Here is an 18,649-nt window from a genome sequence, read left to right as displayed (position 1 = left end):
CCCCGCCCCTGCCCCAGTCCAGCCCCGCGCGCCGGCAGGCGCCGGAATTTCCAACATCCGTGTCTGGGCTCTCCGCGGCGCAGGGGCTGCAGGTGAGGCACGCGGGCTCGTCAGGCGTCTCGCGTGGGGTGGGGTGGGTTGGACTGGGCCGGGCCGGGCCGCTGGCGCGGAGGTAAACAGACGGGCCGTCTTCGCTCTACGTGCCCCAGCATTAGAGGGCGAAGTGACCAAACTCTTTGTGAGTGTTTACTGCGCACCTACTACGTGCAAGGTACTGGACAACCTAGAGGAATAGGCCTTTGTCCCCGCCTCCGAGGAACTAGGAGGCTGGACCTGAAGATACATGGGCTAGAAAGCAGCAGCCATCGAACAAGGCAAACGCGTTAAAGGTCAAGTGCTAAGGAAGGCTTCTAAATGAGGTTGCCACTGGTGACCTTTCAGCTAAATGAGAAGGAGCCCCTGAAACCAGAGGAGGTGAGGGGATGGCTGTGCCTGCGGAGGGAACAGAATGAGCAAAGACAGGGAAGAGGAGAGCACCTGGCTTGTTGCAGGAACTGGGACTAGGCCAGTTTGAGGGAAGTGTAGAATTTGAGCAGGAATGTACTGTGAGATAAGTGGGAAACCTAGATTGGTGCCTTCTTGGGCCCACTTGGACGAAAAGCAAGCTTATTTTATCCATCATGGCTTACTGAATCCAAGAAGCCTTCTAGTGTTTATGTGAATTGTATGTAGGTATTTATGAAGTTAGAGACGCAGGTCGACATATTTTTTCAATGACTTATTCACCATTCCTGATGAGAACCAAACGTTTGGCAGCCCTTTATCCATTATTATGTGCATCCTCAAGCTTCAAGCACGAGGCAAAGACCACTTCAAAGGTAACAGAGTGGCTTGAAATTAAGTGGTTGGGATGGAGTTTGAATGTTTTATATTTTTTATATTTAAAACAATACCATCTGAATACCAGGTGTGGAGGGCACAGTGAGTAGATAAAACCAAGAGAAAGGGGAAGGTTGTCCTAACCACAGGATTTCTTATTTCTGGCTGCAGCCTTTCTGCAACAAGAGCTCCTTCCCTGTGACCATTGTACATCCCTGCTGCCCCTGCTCTAGGCTCCCCTGAGATTCCTGACACCTTTCCTCCCCCATCCATCAATGTTTGATCACTAGGAGGAGGGGGTAGAGGATAAGAACTGTGCCTTCCCTCAAGGAGGTTATAATGTGTCAGCTCCTAACTTCCGTCAGAGACCACCAAAATAACCTGTTGATCGAGCAAAGCCAAATGTACTCCTTACAGAAGGTAAGCGAAACCACTGTGTTGACAGTCTTAATAGCATCTCAAAGAGGGAGGTCAAGAGTGGGATGGTTTCAGAGGGTCAGGATTAATTTAAGACAGGTCTTTCAATGAAAGCATGATTGAGATGGGACTAAATTTGTTATGTAATCTTTTAGGATTAGTAGACACAGGGAGGGGGAGAGTTTTGAAGCAAACCTAGAAAAGTCAACAATGGTTTGATAAACCCAAGAGTAATTTCGTTGAGGAGGGACTGTTTACCCTGATGAAGGCTAGGTCGGTTGTAGTCTGTTGTTGAGTTAAATGGACTTTGAGGAAGTTCTTGAAACTGCAATAAAGTTACTTGCAACTTCATTTTTTCGGGCAAGAATTTCTTGGAATTGAAGTCATGTTTATGCAGGTGTTAGGGTTGTAAAGTCATGTTGAGGTAGTCGGTTTTAGTTCTTAATCCTATTGTGCGGCTGTAAATATTCTAAGTTCTCAGTAGTTTTTCAAACTGCCATACACAGTGAAATCATTTTGGTGGATTATGGTCTGCATTTTCTTCTTAATGAAATAGAGAAAAAAAAAACCAAACTAGAGACCATAGCCTATAACAAAGAGTAAACACTGTTTTGTGAAACTTTTGTTTTGGTTATGTATCATATTCCAACAAATCTAAAATGTCATCAATTATGACAGACCATTATTTTATGTACTATGAAGAAAGCAAAAACTATCAAAATAATGATACCCTATTGCTACATCCTGATCTCAGAGATATTGGAGGAAGTACTTCTTAAAATTGTTGAACTATAAGGTATCTATAAATGTGCCAGTTGGATTACAATGGCACTATTTATTGCTCATTATTGCTATGAGCTATGTTATTGTTAAAAAGAGTTTGAAAGCCACCGTTGTAGTGGAAGAATGCAGGAAAGGAACAGGTAAAGTACACCATAAGGCAGCTTGAGATTAGTGCGTCCTGAGCAGAGATGCAAATTACCTGCTCTTGTTGGAAGGAACAATTGATGAAGGACTGGAAACATCAGGAAAGTTCCAACAAGAAGACAGAGTATTTGAGCCGGGCTTGATTCCATCAGGAAGTATGAGGAAAAAAGAAATTTCAGGATGAGAGGGCAGAGTGTACAAAGGCATGAATGTGCTGGGCACACTTTGGTAAAAAGTCTGACAGGCCTGGGGGAATGAAGGCAAGTTAGCACCAGTTGAGAAGGCCTTATTTGGATGCCAGAACTTTTGGATTTATGCTAAAGGCAGAAGGAGAGGAATTTAGATGATTCAACTAGTATTTTAGAATGATAATTCTGCTATGAATGGGAAGGGTAGATTAGATGAGCAAGAGGTTGGCAACAGGAAGAGGGCAGGAGGATCCATTGTTGTTTTCTGCTCTGTATCCAGTCTGCTTTACACTGGTAACAATACTCTAATGTCCTTTAAGGAGCCCTTTCCTGTATAAGTCAGAATTCTTTTTGTTACGGTGACAGAAAACCCAATCCAATCTCTGGTTTAAGCATGAGAGAAAGAGAGAGAATGTGTCTCTATTGGGCACAGAAAGGGGATGACAATGCAAGTGATATTCTTGGAGCCAGATCAACTGGACTCCATGAGGGGAAAGTCTTGGGTTACCCAGTTGCTCCCATTTTGCCTATTTGAGTTTAAATTCCCTCATTAGACTACTTGTTTTATCTTTTTCCATTCTGATGACCATCTTCCCATGAAAATAAACTGTCAATATCTTGATTTTCAAGATGAAGGGAAAAGCGGATTTTAGAAATAAGACCACTAAGCTTGATGCCAATTCCTGGAAATTTTCTAATGTAAATCATTGAACACGATGTGTTAGGGAAAATGTAACAGTTAATAGGAGTCATCATGGATTCTTGTCAAGTAAATCATGACAAAGAAATACCACTTTCTTTCTTGATAGGATTATTACATTACTAAACAAAGATGTTGGTCATTTCAAAAAGTCAAGACACTTTTGTGGATAAGATTGAGAAATACGGGTTTAGATAATTGCAGAGAATTGATTCAAAGAGTGCTAATTATTGGAGTGACATTAATCTTGAGGCCTCAAGTTCTCAAGAAGAGCAATGCAGATTTGTCCTCCTTTGTCCAGACCTGAGCAATATTTTTATCAATGTTTTGAGTTAAGATATCAAATTTGAGGAAGATATAGAACTCAGGTCAGAATATGATGACAGAATAGTTATTCAAAATCATGATTTTTCTTTTAAAGAAGATGACATTTGGCTGCAATAAATATAAAGTATAGTATCTTTGTTCAGAAAAATCATTTGAAAGGGGCCAGGATTTGGGGAACAGCTTGACCTGATGATGTAACTATAAGTTACAGATATTCATGCAGTGTGAGCTGTCACCAAACAACTAACAAAATGTAGACTGTGTTAATGCAAAACAGTGTTCAAGTCACAGGGACACCAGACCTATGCTATTCAGCTCAGGATTTCTGAACTCATGTGTTCAAATATAGATACCACATAAAAAGAGCTACCTTGCATAACAAATCAGAATTCATTAGGAAGAGACATCTAGGAAGAGTGTGGAAACCATTTTTTCTCTGAAGAAAAGATGAGGGAATTGGGTCTGCTTAACCTGCAGAAAAGCAATTTGCTAAAGGGTTGTCATGCAGAGAAGAGAGTAGATTTATTCCATGTTGTACTGGAGTTCAAATCTAAGACCACCAGGAGGGCTATTACAGAGAGAAAGATTTTGACTCAGTGTAAGAAAGGACAGTTTTGGATATTGGAACTGAGCTACAGTGGACAGGACCTCCTGGTGAAGTGAGCGCTACAACACTGGAAGCATTCAGTCAGAAAACAATGGCCACCTGTCAGGGATGCTATAAAAGAAATTGCTGGGGGGAGGAGGAACCTGCAAAGAGGTGATACCATCCAAGGTCTTCTCTAACTATTGATAGAAGCTTCTATGTGTCGATGTTTATACTCTTAATTTAAAATGATTGCTTTCCTAGACATGGTTTCTAAAAGAACACATTGTAATTTGATTTGTAAACAAAAGAACTTTCCACTGAAGAAACTGGTTGCCAAGTACAGTTAATTCTTGTTGTTTGTGGTAGTTATGTTCTGTAAGGTCACTTTGAACACTGAATTAGTAACTGCTGAACCATTGCTTCTCAGGGAAATACAGGATTAGTTTCCTGCAAATCTCTGGTCATGTTTTCACCAACCAGTCAATACATAACCTTGTTTTATGTGTGTTTCTATTTAAAGACATTTAATATATGTTGTTGATTCATTAACATTGAACTCTGACCAATAGCACTGTAACTCATGCTGAATGAAGCTTATCTAACACATTTTCTCCAAAAGGCATATCACAGCTTTCTTACATTTATAGCCAGCACATCAGTACTATGCTTGGGGACCATTTTAAACAGCTAAATCACCAACAAAAAAGCAAAAAATGCAAAAAACATGGTGCTAACTAGACCACAGAAAGGACTTTTGTTTATAATATGAGAGTTGAAACAAGAAGGCAGAGTGTTGCCTCGTTCAACCTCAATGGGAACATACACACAGGGCAACAATTTTTTCACCACTCTGCATGTCAGAAATGCTGTGAGTATTGATTTAGGGGTTACAAATAAATTTTAGCAAGTAGGCAAATTTGCAAGCAATCTGCGAATAATGAGGATTGACTGTAGTTAAAGATTATGAAGAGAATGTTTTCAGCCAAGATCCATTGAAGCTGTATGTAAAGTTCAATGAGAGGCAGATCACATGAAGGTTTTTTGAAGCGAGAGACACCTGTAAATGAAGATCAAGGGTCCTACATTTAACGTGATGGGGCAGCAAAGAGCTTACTCCTTGGGAGAATGGTAATAGCATTTATCAAGTAACCTGTTTCAGGTAAACACTTTGTAAACATTATTTCATTCTCTTAGGCTATGGTAAATAGGATTTCGTAGGAAAGCTGCAATCAACTACTCAAATTTTTTAGACAAAACCTGGCTTTCCTTGTAACAAAATCTCTGAAACAATCTGTACACGTACTTTTTATTTATTTATTTAATTTATTTTTGGCTGCGTGGGTCTTCGTTGCTGCGCACGAGCTTTCTCTAGTTGCGGCGAGCAGGGGCAACTGTTCATTGCGGCACATGTGCTTCTCATTGCCGTGGCTTCTATTGTTGCGGAGCACGGGCTCTAGGCGCGTGGGCTCTAGAGCGCAGGCTCAGTAGTTGTGGCGCACAGGCTTAGTTGCTCCGAGGCATGTGGGGTCTTCCCGGACAGGATCTTCCCGTGTCTCCTGCATTGGCAGGCGGATTCTTAACCACCTCGCCACCAGGGAAGTCCCTACACTTACTTTTTGAATAATGGTTATATAACTAAATACATAAATGTACTGGGAAATACCTATTGGGGTAATTTTACAAAAACAGCAAGTAATCAAAGGATCCTCCCTGTAATTTATCTGCCTTGAAAGTCAGTATTTTGTGGAAGTCGGATAAATTTGTAGAAATGGTAGAATTAAACGACTAATACAACAGTTGTAGCTCCCGCCTGCCACACACACACCCCCACACGCACACTTTTTAAGAGGAGCAGAGAGATGGTGACACTCTTGGCTTTAGGGAAATATGGTCCAAAGGCTTTCTTATTTACACTTTGTCCATCCTCCTCCTATCTTGAGAGCCCCATTAGCGTGAGAACAGATGCTCCTGAGTCCTGGAGATAGTCCATATTTTTGAAACTTGAATTCTTGAGACCACAGTCTTCTATAAACATCCTAGGTTTTTGAGAACAACCTGGGCCTCCAGCACATGACCAATGCAAATAAAAGATCAGACAAGGTGTTCCTCAGCCCATCCACAGAGTGATAAATATTTTGAGTTGTGGGGGCAAAGCAGCTTTCAGTACACAAGGTCATTTTTCTCCTTTTTGTACTCCAAAATAGTCAAGCTATCTGTCATTTGGGGAAGAAGGTAATCACTATCTGTAACTCTAAGTAAACATGCTGAAGGTGTGTTTACATTGGTCATTCTGAGTGCTCAAGTTATCAACCAGTATATAATATGGTGCAGTAGGTCTACCTTCCACAATATGATCTCCTTCTGTGTGACATATTTTGCCAGCTGGCAGTTACCACCACTGGAAGAACCTTCCCTGAAGATGTCATCCCTAGAGACCAGTACCCACCTCGAGTCTTTTGTTTGTTTGTTTGTTTATTTATGGCTGCACTGGGTCTTTGTTGCTGCCAGCAAGCTATTCATTGTGGTGCACGGGCTTCTCATTGCGGTGACTTCTCTTGTTGCAGGGCACAGGCTCTAGGCACACGGGCTTCAGTAGTTTCAGCACATGGGCTCAGTAGTTGTGGCTCGTGGGCTCTAGAGAGCAGGCTCCGTAGTTGTAGTGCACGGGCTTAGTTGCTCCACGGCATATGGGATCTTCCCAGACCAGGGATCGAACCCGTGCCCCCTGCATTGGCAGGCGGATTCTTAACCACTGCGCCACCAGGGAAGTCCCACCTCTGGAGTCTTGACTGAAGCCTTCACTGTTTCTAGCAATACCCTAGGAGTGGTGTTCTCAAAGGAAAATGGCCAGGCCCTCTGGAGGCTTAAGATCCATCTGCCCATCCTGGGTAGCTCTATCCCTGTGAATTCCTACCCCAGGCTACCACAGACCTCCCCCACCTTTGGCCTCCACCCCACCCCATATCCAGGGCATTATGCAGGATCACACGCTCAGAAAGACCCCATGCTTGGTTTAATACTCTCCTATTGCCATCTTGAAATTCCTTATAAGTTTATCTTTGAACTCATGTTTTGTAGTGCATTTGGATGGGACAATAGAGTATGCATGTGAACAGAAGAGAGGCGCAATGGGTGATCACTGTTCCTTGCCACCCTATTCACATATAGCTTTCTTAGGGCCCGATAAGCACAGAATTCTGGTGGACCCACAAGGCATTGGAGTTCAGTGAAACAAAGCAAGTGAGTATAAGGTGTGTTACATCTACAACTGAGTAACTGGGGATGCTGATAGCTCTGAGAGGCCATGCTTTCCATTGGAACCAGAACTTGCTTCAAACGCAGAAAGAAGGCAATGGCGTTCTAGGAAGCAGAAAAGATCAAGGAACCCTATCGTATCCTTTCTTGCGTTACTTCCCCATATTAGCCAACAGCCTAGGCCAAAACATTTCTTTTGTCCTTTCAGCCCTTACTTACTCCTCAATAAGTCAAAGGTAGAGAGTGTTGCTCCAATGTGTGTATCAAGAAATGAAATAATAATGGTTAAGTTCGTTTTCTGCAGTGTTTTCCACTGCTCTGGTGAGAACAAAATATATATGCATGTAGGAGCTGCAACATAGAAATTGTGTCATTTTGGTGATTTCACATAGGAGTTAAATACTCATATTTGTATTTCAAACTATATTTGCATCTTACAATATAAAAATTAATTATAAAAGTCATGCTGACAACTTAAATTTTTAATTTTTCCTTACTTAGAATATTAGTTATGATTATTGACTGTCTAAATTAAACACCGTAAGTCAAGAGAGCAAGACCAGAAGAAAGGGAAAAGGCTTTATATTTTGGTGCCTTTAGCTCCATCCATTTTTTTTCTACTTTTTGAATACGAGGCCCCAGAAATTATGTAGCCAGCTTTGAACCCCCCACCCCCCCACAAAAGAATCCCAACAGCCCTGCTCCAGAGACGGTGGATCAGGGAAAGACTCCACACCTGCCCCCACTCTCTTCACTGACAGGGTTAGGGCAGGAGAGGTGAGAGAGTATCTCTGCCCCGTGGATCAGGCATCCAAGGCTGCTGCAGTGCCCAGCTGCCCGCAGGCAGGAGCTGCATTTCCTGTAGTAAACACACTGGCTTCTGCTCATGGAGGTAGGAAGTGGGGGAGGAAGGAAGTCCTTATTCTGCTGCTGGGGCACATTTTCCCATGGAAACAATGCTGTAGGTCACAGTTCTCATCCTCTCATAGTCGAGCTGCTTGTGGGCTAAATGGGCTTCTAACAGTTGGCCTGAGGACCTAACCAGTATTTGTCACATTGTTTCTCTGGGGAAAATGCATTTTCAGTTTCAAACAACTAAGTTAGAAGTCAACTTTTGGGGACATAACTCAGTCATACAGGGACTATCTTTATTTTCCTAGCTCAGAAGAAATGCTGAGAACACAGAGAAGGATGGTGTCTGTAAGACCCAGATAAACAACTCAACATTAATGAGAAGGTTATTAATAGTAATAACTTCACTTTATCCTTTGGGTGGTATGAAGAGTCCAGTCCTAAAGATTTGCAGCTTGAAGAACTTGATTGCAGGTTCACCATGGTTGATTGGTCTCTAGCAACCAACACATACCAACCAAACCCAAGAGACTGCACTATAAACCAGATGCCAATTCATAAAGAACACAAGAAAAGCTGTGCTGAGTTGGACAAAAGATTCGTCTGGTGTGGTATTCTCTGACAATGACTGTGAATGCTATGTGTTACTCACTGTAAACTCTAGTGTGGGGCATAGTATCTGAATATAGTGTCCTCCCAATAAAATGTTTGTTGAAAATGAAGTGTTTTTGAATATTATAATTGCCCTCTATGACATAAACTTCAGAAAGGTAAATAAGAATTTCCTCCAAATATCCACTTATTTACTCCTATTTTTAAAGCAACTTTCTTCTTAGGGAATCTGTTTGATTATTTTAGTTGCTCTTTTCTCTGACCTGGTATACTGACTAGGCTCTTTTTTAAGGTTTTGGGGCAGAATTAAATGCTTGACCAGAGGTATAGCTTCATTACTATTTTGTCGAATATAGGACAAAACAGTGCTTTCAGTTTTGTTTTCCATGTTTTTAGCAAGGAGGCTAAGAACTTGGAAATTATTGCTACATGACTTTAGGAAACAGTCAACAATAACTCACGGTTCTCTTTCTTGAAATAAAACATAGCTCCAAGCTCATCTTCTTTCAAGTGTCCTTCAGACTAACAACCTAAATGCATTATTCAAAATCAGTACAGAATGAAACTCATTTGCCATACTTCTGTCCACTCACATAGCCTTGTTTATTTATCTTTACTTCAATTTAGATTGATCTGCTTGGTGTTTACTACTCTGGAGAGCTTAAGGACACCTCAGCCTAGTGACTGTTCTTATATGAGCCCACTTTCAAACAGTCTATGAAAGTTTTAAGTAAGTCCCCTAGCAGTAATCCTTGAGGACTCCACTCTGAAATCAGAAAAATCCATCTGGTATTCGGGCACCAACAGTAGTCAGCAGACCTGCGTACTGGCACCAGTTCTGCCACAGGCAAGTCATTTAATCTTATCATAAAAATGCCTCTCCTCCCTTGCAGGTTTGTTCCAAGGATTTCATGAGATCATGTGTGTGAAAGCACTCTGAAAATGTTAAACGACTGTATAAATAAGTGGTGCTATTAATATCTCCACCCAGAAGCTTGCCTGTTTAAACCACGGTTTCCTGAAGTTAAGGCAGCTCTCTCTTTCATTCAATTCATTCCACAGATATTCTTTAAGTGCCTGCTTTACCCAACATAGAACTTTGTCCCCATTTTCTGAGTAACTTAGGTAGGGCTTTTCTTCAACGTTTAGTATGTAAATTGGTAAACACTTTTTAAAAAATGCAGCTTTCACTGTTTCTATGCTTATTTATCCCTCAAAGAATTGAGGTCAAATAGTGAAACATGAGACATGCCATAGCATGCTGCAAAGGTAGAAGGCCAGAAGAGTCTCTGCTTGCATCTCCCACAGAAAACAGGAGTGTCTTCTGTGCAGCCCAGGAGAGACGAAGGGAAAGTTCAGACAGGGTACAGCTGATGGCACAGTGAGAAGGGGAGGAGGAGGAACTGTATATAACTTCTCAGATCCCAACAATCAGTATTATAAGAAATAGATTTACTTACATGAAAGCAGCTTACGGAAATCTCCTTTAGCTGGTGGCCCATTCAGCAAAGAAAAATTTCTTCCAGTTTTAGAAGCTTCTGAAGGTTTATAAATACTGTTTCCAAAGGAAAAATAAAAGGCAAGTGATTCTTGGGGAAGAGGAAAAAAGACAGATTTTTAAAAATGATTTAGCTGTACAGCAGGTTATGAAGGAGGGAAAAGGAAGAGATTAAAATGATTCTTTCCCTCCTCCCTCTGTGACTCAGAGATTAATTTTAAAAATAATCTTCATCCCAGTATGGGAAGCTGAGCAAAGACTCAACATCTTCACATTCCAAGTTCCATGATGGCCTTGGAGAGGAAAGGAACAAAAGGAAGAGGGAGCTAGGAAACAGTAACTATTAAAGATAATCTGGAAAAGACTTTACCTACTCAGAAGAGGTGAGATGAAATTAAAGGCAGGTCTAGCTGTGATGAAATAGGCATTTTCTGTTATCGCCCTATTCTGAAGTGTGTTGTATCAGCAAGGATGAAGTCTCAACTTGCCTTTTCATTCTTACCTCCCACTAACTCTTCTGGTGATCCATATTTTACTCATTCAAATGAATTTTCATCTTTCAACACCATTCCTCTTTCTTTGTATCAGCAACAGAAGGCTTTCTTCTAGGTGTTTCCTAAGTCACAATTTATGTAAGCATGTTCATTTTTTTTAAGTTTTTTTTTTAATTTTGAAAGTATTAAAACTTACAGAAAAGTTGCACACATAGCATAATGAACTTTTTTTTAACTGACTAATTTGAGAGTAAGTTGCTGGCATGACACCTGTGGTGGACATTGAGATGCATTGACCAGATACCCTTCAAGGAAGGACTTGTTGCTCAGCTGTGAGGTCAACAAGCATCTGTCTACTGTCATTCCCTTCAGGGTTAGCCTCATCTGCAGAGAGCTACCTTGCCCAAGAAGATGCCCCTTTCCCAGGTGGCCCAAATCCAAGGACTGATCAAGGGAAGGATAGAGCAGCCTGGCTGTTTTGGCCCTGTGCAGGGCAACTTCAATGGGCCATTTCTGCTCAAGAGCTCCCAATGGGGTTAGTTGAGTTTATCAGCCTGTATCTCAGATCAACATCTCCCTCTGCCCAATCCTGGTTTCTTTCCTCCAACCCACAGACATGGATCTCAAGAGCTCGCCTTCATAATTATCCTGAACACTAAAGTCTGTCTCAGAGTCTGCTTCCTGGAAAACCCAAACTGCCACAGTTAGAGCCAGGAGAGATCGAGAAAGCAGATGATAAGATGGGGTTTTGAAGCTGGATCACTACCCAGCTGGTATGAGGACCTCATCACTGGTGATGGATGGAGCACAGATAGCCCCTGGCATAAGGTAACAGTACAGTTACTAACACTTTCACCAGTGGTGAACTGGGATAGTATACTAGTGAAAGAGAATGTATTAGTTGGTACAATATATGGAGGAAATAGTAACTATAAGGACAGTGGGATTGGATGGTTATTGCTTAGCTCTATTAAAGCTCTAGGAGAAGAAAACAAAAAGCTAAGAGAGTGGCTAGCAGGCAACTGAAAGCCAAGTATGAAAGCCAGAGGGTCTCTTTGGTAAAGAGGCTTTCATAACCTGCAGAGGGAGCGCAGAGAAGGCTGAGGACCAGACCACACTAAATCATCAATGTGGCCAAGCTCCAAAGAAGGTTAAACTACTAATAAACTAGGTCTCCTAATCCAAGGACAGGGCTGTTGTTGGGAAAGAATGAGACCCTGACACATGGGATGGGGACCTTTAAATTGATGCCCCCCAATATCTTATATTCCCAGGTTCCTTTTGATCCTCTGAGCCTGCAGAAGTGAGCCACCCTTTTCTACTAAGAGCCATACACTCCCCTAGCTTGAGACAATGCCAGGGCCTCTTCCTGCAATACAACATGTGTCTCGTCAGGATCTTCCCCCACCAACCCTCCTGTCCACTAAATCTATAACTAGGGTTAAGTGGCAGCATAATCCAGCTGGGGACATGCTAGGCCTGAGAAGGGAGGAAAGAAACCATATCCCAAAGGAGTAAAAAGATTTAACCAGTGTGGATTGCAGGAGGTGGGGGAATACACATGGGACTAGATTCTGAGGGTACTTGATCAAGGGGGATAGAACATAAGATTCAAAAACAATTTGAGTACATTCTCCCAAAATATAAGATTTATACTCTGTCAAAAGACCCCAGGAATTGGTGCAAACTTACTGGTAAGATGGCTCCTATGAAGCATGGAAAAAGTGATGGCCCATGCTAAGAGATATGAAAATGCCATAAATGTCTTGGCAGATGGTAGAGGAAAGGATTAAAACACTAAGGGAAATCAAAAATAATAAAATACCTAGGAGTAAATTTAATAAGACGTATACACTGAAGACTACAAAACTTTGTTGAAGGAAATGAAAGAAGACCTAAATTAATGGAAAGATATTCCATGTTCATTTATTGGAAAATTAATGTTGTTAAGATGGCATTAATCTCCAAATTGATGTGCAGATTCAAGGTAGTCCCTATCAAAATCCCAGCTGGCTCTTTTGCAGAAATTAACAAACTGATCCTAAAATTCATATGGAAATGTAAGGGACCTCGAATAGCCAAAACAATTTTGAGAAAGAACAAAGGTGGAGGGTTCAATTCCCATTTTTAAAACTGACTGCAAAGCTACAAAAACAGTGTGGTACTGGTATAAGGATAGACATGTAGATCAAGGGAATAGAATTGAGGGTCCAGAAGTAAACCTACACATTTATGGGCAGTGGATTTTCAACAAGAATGCCAAAAAAATACTATGAAGAAAGAATAGTTTTTTCCAGCAAATGGTGCTATCCACAAGCAAAAGAAAGAGTTTGGACCCTTATCTCCCAAAATACACAAAAATTAACTTAAAATGAATCATAGTCTTAAATGTAAGCGCTAACACTATAAAACTCTAAGAAAAAAGTAAGTGTGAATTTTTGTGACCTTGTATCAGGCAATGGTTTCTTAGACATGACACAAAACACAGTCAACCAAAGTTGCACTTCATCAAAATTAAAAGCTTTTGTGCTTCAAAGGACACCACCAAGAAAGTCAAAGACAACCTGCAGAATAGGAGAAAGTATTTGCAAATCATATTCCGATAACAATCTAGTATCCAGAATTTATATATATATATATATATATATATATATATATATATATATATATATGTAAACTTTACTCAACAGTAATGACAAATAACCCAATTTTAAAATAGATAAAAGATTTGAATAGTCATTTCTTTAAAAAAGATACACAAATGGATAACAAGCATATGAAAATATGTTCAATATCAGTAGTCATTACAGAAATGTAAATCAAAACCACAATGATACCACTTCACACCAATAGAATGACTGTAATAAAAAATTTTTAAAAAGAAAGAAAAAGAAGCGTTGGTGAGGTTGTGGGGAAACTGGAACCCTCATACATTGCTGCTGGGAAGGTAAAATGGTGCAGCCAATTTGGAAAACGGTGTGACAACTGCTGAAAAAGTTAAGCATAGGGCTTCCCTGGTGGCACAGTGGTTGAGGATCTGCCTGCCAATGCAGGGTACACGGGTTCGGGCCCTGGTCTGGGAAGATCCCACATGCCGCGGAGCAACTGGGCCCGTGGGCCACAATTACTGAGCCTGCGCTTCTGGAGCCTGTGCTCCGCAACGGGAGAGGCCGCGATGGTGAGAGGCCTGCGCACTGCGATGAGGAGTGGCCCCGCTTGCTGCAACTGGAGAAAGCCCTCGCACAGAAACGAAGACCCAACACAGCCATAAATTAAAAAAATAAAATAAATAAACCCAAAGTTTAAAAAAAAAAAAAAAGAAACTTTATTTAAAAAAAAAAAAAAAAGTTAAGCATAAAGTTACCATTTGACCCAGCAATTCCACTCCTACGTATATTCCCCAAAGAAATGAAAACATAATGTCTACACAAAAATTTGTACACAAACGTTTAAGGCAGCATTATTCATAATAACCGAAAGGGGGAAAGAACCCAAATGTTCATCAACTGATGAATGGGTAAATGAAATTTGCTATATCCATACAATGGAATACTGTTCAGTCATAATAAGTAATGAGACTGATATATGCTACAACATGGGTGAACCTTGAAAACATTATGCTAAGTGAAAGAAGGCAGACATACAATGCCACACATATTGTGTGCTTCCATTTAATGACATGTCCAGAGTAGGCAAATTCATAGAGACATAAAGTAAATTGGTGGTTTCCAGGGGCTGTCAGCAGGGAGAATAAGGAATGACTGCTAACTGGCACAGGGTTACATTTTGGGGTAATGAAACTACTATAAAATTGATTGTGGTGATGGTTGCCCAACCTTGTGAACATACTAAAAACCAATAAGTTGTGCACTTCAAAATGGTGAATTTTATGTATGTAATGCTATCTCAATTTTTGAAAAAGGACACAGGGAAGTGGGCATGCTGGTATAGCTATGCTATGTCAGTCCAGAAAACCCACCAGATGACTCTTCCATAGGAGGACCTGGAGGATACACCATCTACCAAAGCAATATAGAATGTGCTGGTGAAAGGGCACCAGAATCACTATGAAGTTCAGTAGCGGCTCTCTTTTGCAGGCTGGACTGATGATGGTAGGCGACGCTGTTATAAAACTGACTTCCTTATTAGCAATGGAGTTAATACAACCCAGAAATAATTGAACCAGATGGCATCACACACGTGTCAGAAACCATGTGGACGCAATTATGATAATAAGCAGCAAGATCAAAGTGGCAACCAGGGGCCCCTGACCTGCAGAGAGTTATGGAGATAATTAATAAAACATGGTGTCACTTGCTGAAAAATAGATGGACAGCCAATAAGGGTACTACTTGGTTTGTACAAGCAAAAGAAAACAAAGAGGGTGTAGGGAATGGAACTATTTGGGAGCAAAGTTTTTGAATACTGTTGAAATTACGTTGGTATTAATCTGAACAACATTGTTATAAATTAAGATGTTAATCATGATCCCAGCAACCACTAATAACTCAAATATATATATGATAGGGGAATTAAAATGTTACATTGGAAAATATCTTTTTAACACAAAAGATGGCAAAATATAGGAGTAGAGGAGCAAAAAAGCCATGGCATATGGAAAAGAAGGCAAAATGGCAGTTGTAAATCCTTCAATATAAAATGACTCAGCCAGCTGACTCCCCCTTGGTCACTGACCACACCATTTCTGGCACAATGGATACTTGAATAAAGTGGCCATGTGGCAGAGATTGAGGCTATCCTGGGCCCATTAGCATGGGTTCCCACTTATCAGAGCTGATCTAGTTATTGCCTCTGCCAAATGTCCATCTTGACAGCAAAAGAGATCAATGCTGAGCTCCTGATATGGCACCGTTCCTCAAGGAGCCCAACCAACAAGTTGGTGGCAAGTTGACTGAAAGGTAGAATGTTTCATTCTGACAGGAATGGACACATATTCTGGGTAAGGATTTAAAAGTCTTGTCTTCAGGCCTCACTCTGTGCTTAAACAATATTTGATCCACCAGCAGGGGACTTCACATAACATTGCATCAGACCAGGGGACCCAATTTACAGTAAAAAAGATGTGAGAGTGGACCCATGACAATGGTATCTGCTGGTTGTATCACTTACTGCAACACCCTGAAGCTCCTGGCCTGACAGAGTATTGGGGTGCCATGCTGAAGGTATGGCTGACATGTTAGCTGAGATGCAATGCTCTGTGAGTGCCATCCCCCTGGATACATTAAACACATTGAATCAAAGATCTTTATTTGGTTCTGTGTCCCCAACAGGAAGAATACATGGGTCTGAGAAGCAAACTATGGAAGTACAAATAGACCTGCTTATCATTATTCCCAATGACCCAATGGGAAATTTATGCTTCCTGTTCCTGCGATTCAGAACTCTGCAGGGTCAGAGGACCTTGTTTCTAAAAGGGGAATATTTCCACCCAAGGATACAGCAAAAGTCCCTTTGAACTACTAGCTTAAACTTCCGCTGGGCACTTTGGGCTCCTAGTATCCAGGGATGAGTGGGCTGGAAGTAGAGGAATCATCTTAGCAGGGGTATTAACCCTGATTATCAGAAGGACTTAGGTCTGTTGTTATACAATAAGGGTAGGGAAGACTGTTCTAGCACTCGGATGATCTACTTGTGTGCTTCTTGTTATTCTCTTGCCCAGTTGCAATAGTAAATGGATAATGCAGCAAGGACATGGCGACCAGGAACCCAGACCTCTCTGGGATGTGAATCTAGATCGTGACCCCAGGTAAGTCACTAAGGCCAAGAGAAGTGGTAGCTGAGAATGAGAGGAATTTAGAAAGGATGGTTGAGAAAGGAGGCTGTAAGTTTCAATTGCAGCCCCAAGACCAGCTGCAGCAGAGAGGGCTATCGTTTGTTTGTTCTACAAGCCTTCCTCTTCTAAGTTTCCCCAGGAGGAGAGGCTCATCAGAAACCTGAAGAAGCTACTCCTCAATGTATATGACGAAGTAGATCCGGGAGCAGCACAGGGAATGAACGTGGAGATGACCCACTGAGATTTCCCTTTGCAGAGGGACTTATTGTCCCAGCTACTTGGGGCTCTGTCATTAGACAGCCTTTAGGCTTTAGGCAGCAGAGAGCTGCCTTATCAGAGCTCACACCCCTTTGGAGACAGCTTACATCCATTAACTGATCAAGGCGTGGTTTTTAAGCCCAGCCATTTCAGCCTGGTTTGGGGCAACGCTGAAGGACCGTTTCAGCTCCAAAACTCCTCATGGGGTCAGTTCAGGCTACTGGGCTTTCCTTATATGCAGCCTGCTTTTCCTTCCGTCTAAGCCTGCTTCCTTCTCTTCTATTCCACAGGTGTCGATCCCAAAGGCACTCCCTGGTAAACATCCTGGACACTAAACTCTGACTCAGAGTCTTCTTCCTGCAGAGCCTGAACTGTGAAAATGCCCTGTCATTACAAATACTTTAGTATGTATTTTTTTACTAGTGAATATTCATCTAGATAACCCCAGTACAATATCAAAATCAGGAATTTAACATTGATATGTTACTGTATAATCCTCATACCCCATTCAGATTTTGTCAGTGGTCCCAATAATGTCCTTCTGCCCAGAAATTATGCGTTGTATTTAGCTGTCTCTTCAGTCTTCAATCTTGAACGGTTCCCTAGTCTTTGTTTTACTTTCATGACCTTGATACTCTTTAAGATTACGGCCACTTATTTTTGTAGAATGTCCCTCAGTCTGGGTTTGTCTGAGGTTTTGTGATGATTAAATACAGGTTATCTTTGGTGGAACGATCAGAGAAGTGATGCCATGTTCTCACTGTATCCTATTAGGTGGCACATGACTTCAATCTGTCGTGTCACTGGTGATGCTAACTTGATTAAGGTGGCATCTGCCTTGTAATTAAGTATTTTGTGGGGAAGTACTTTGAGGCTATGTAAATATCCCATTCTTCATCATACTTCCTAGTTATTCTTTTTAAAATTTATATCTGTATTAGCCAAGGAATTCCTATTTTATTCAGTGGACGATAACCCATTACTGTCGTTATTTTGACACTTAGACTGTTCCACATTTGGTCAGTGGAAGCCCCTTCAAGTTGGCTTCTTTATCCTTTTAACATCACTCCATCATTCTTTTGCACTTTCTTGCTTGCTGCATGAGATAGTCCAAGCTTCTTTTGTACTTTTCCTGCCCCAGCCCTGGAATCAGCCATTTCTCCAAGGAGCTCTGGTTTCTTTTGGCAGAGAATGGCATTCAGAAACTAAGATCTTGGCGTTAGATGTGCTCATTGCTATTGAGGTATCACTGTTCTTAGGCCCTTTCAGCAGACAGATCTAGGGAATATATGAAATATATGTATGTATATGTATATATGTATTTATGTATGTAAATTTAAATTTATGTTTACACAAACACATTTTACATCTATATTTCTATATCTATATATATTCAAAATCATGAGTTCACACTGATACCTCCAATTTCAATCCAACACCAACTAGTTCATTCTAGTTTTTTCATTATTCATATATGTAACTACCATCTCTACCAGTGACAAATGTAACTCCCATTATCCTTAGTATGACTATTGTATTTCATCAATCCTTCCGTGCATAAATAATCTCCTGTGATTACCCCTTCCCCCTGTGTGGACACCTCCTCACCCTGCACTGGGCTGCTGCTCTGCCTGGATACCTTCTGTATCTTGCTTGGGCTCCAGTGCCCCAAGCTGGACCATCGCCTGCACAGTCACCTTCCTCACCCTGGTCTGACTCTGACACCCTGTGCCAGATGGCCTTCCTTCAATGGATGGCCTCCTTACCCAGCTTGATCTCTGCACCCACACTAGGCCTCCTTTCTTCCTCTCCCTTCCCCCTTCCCCATGTGGATAGCTATCTTACCCTCACTGGGTTCC

General features: G+C 41.3%; 1 long non-coding RNA gene across 2 annotated transcripts; it reads left to right on the top strand.

Annotated features, from left to right (window-relative positions):
* The first annotated feature begins 61 nt into the window (after positions 1 to 61).
* LOC137759655 (uncharacterized) lies at positions 62 to 17,533 on the top strand. Of its 2 annotated transcripts, XR_011073127.1 has the most exons (4): positions 65 to 92; positions 1,051 to 1,299; positions 16,419 to 16,505; positions 17,081 to 17,533. It is a non-coding gene; the product is annotated as an uncharacterized lncRNA (long non-coding RNA). The 2 variants fall into 2 exon arrangements; XR_011073125.1 differs by lacking the exon at positions 1,051 to 1,299 and having other exon boundaries at positions 62 to 92.
* Positions 17,534 to 18,649: the final 1,116 nt, after the last annotated feature.

The sequence above is a fragment of the Eschrichtius robustus genome, chromosome 1 (assembly GCF_028021215.1).
Source record: "Eschrichtius robustus isolate mEscRob2 chromosome 1, mEscRob2.pri, whole genome shotgun sequence".
NCBI classification, from domain to species: domain Eukaryota; kingdom Metazoa; phylum Chordata; class Mammalia; order Artiodactyla; family Eschrichtiidae; genus Eschrichtius; species Eschrichtius robustus.
The sequence above is the reverse complement of the archived record's forward strand: the minus strand, read 5'-3'. Positions and strand labels throughout refer to the sequence as shown.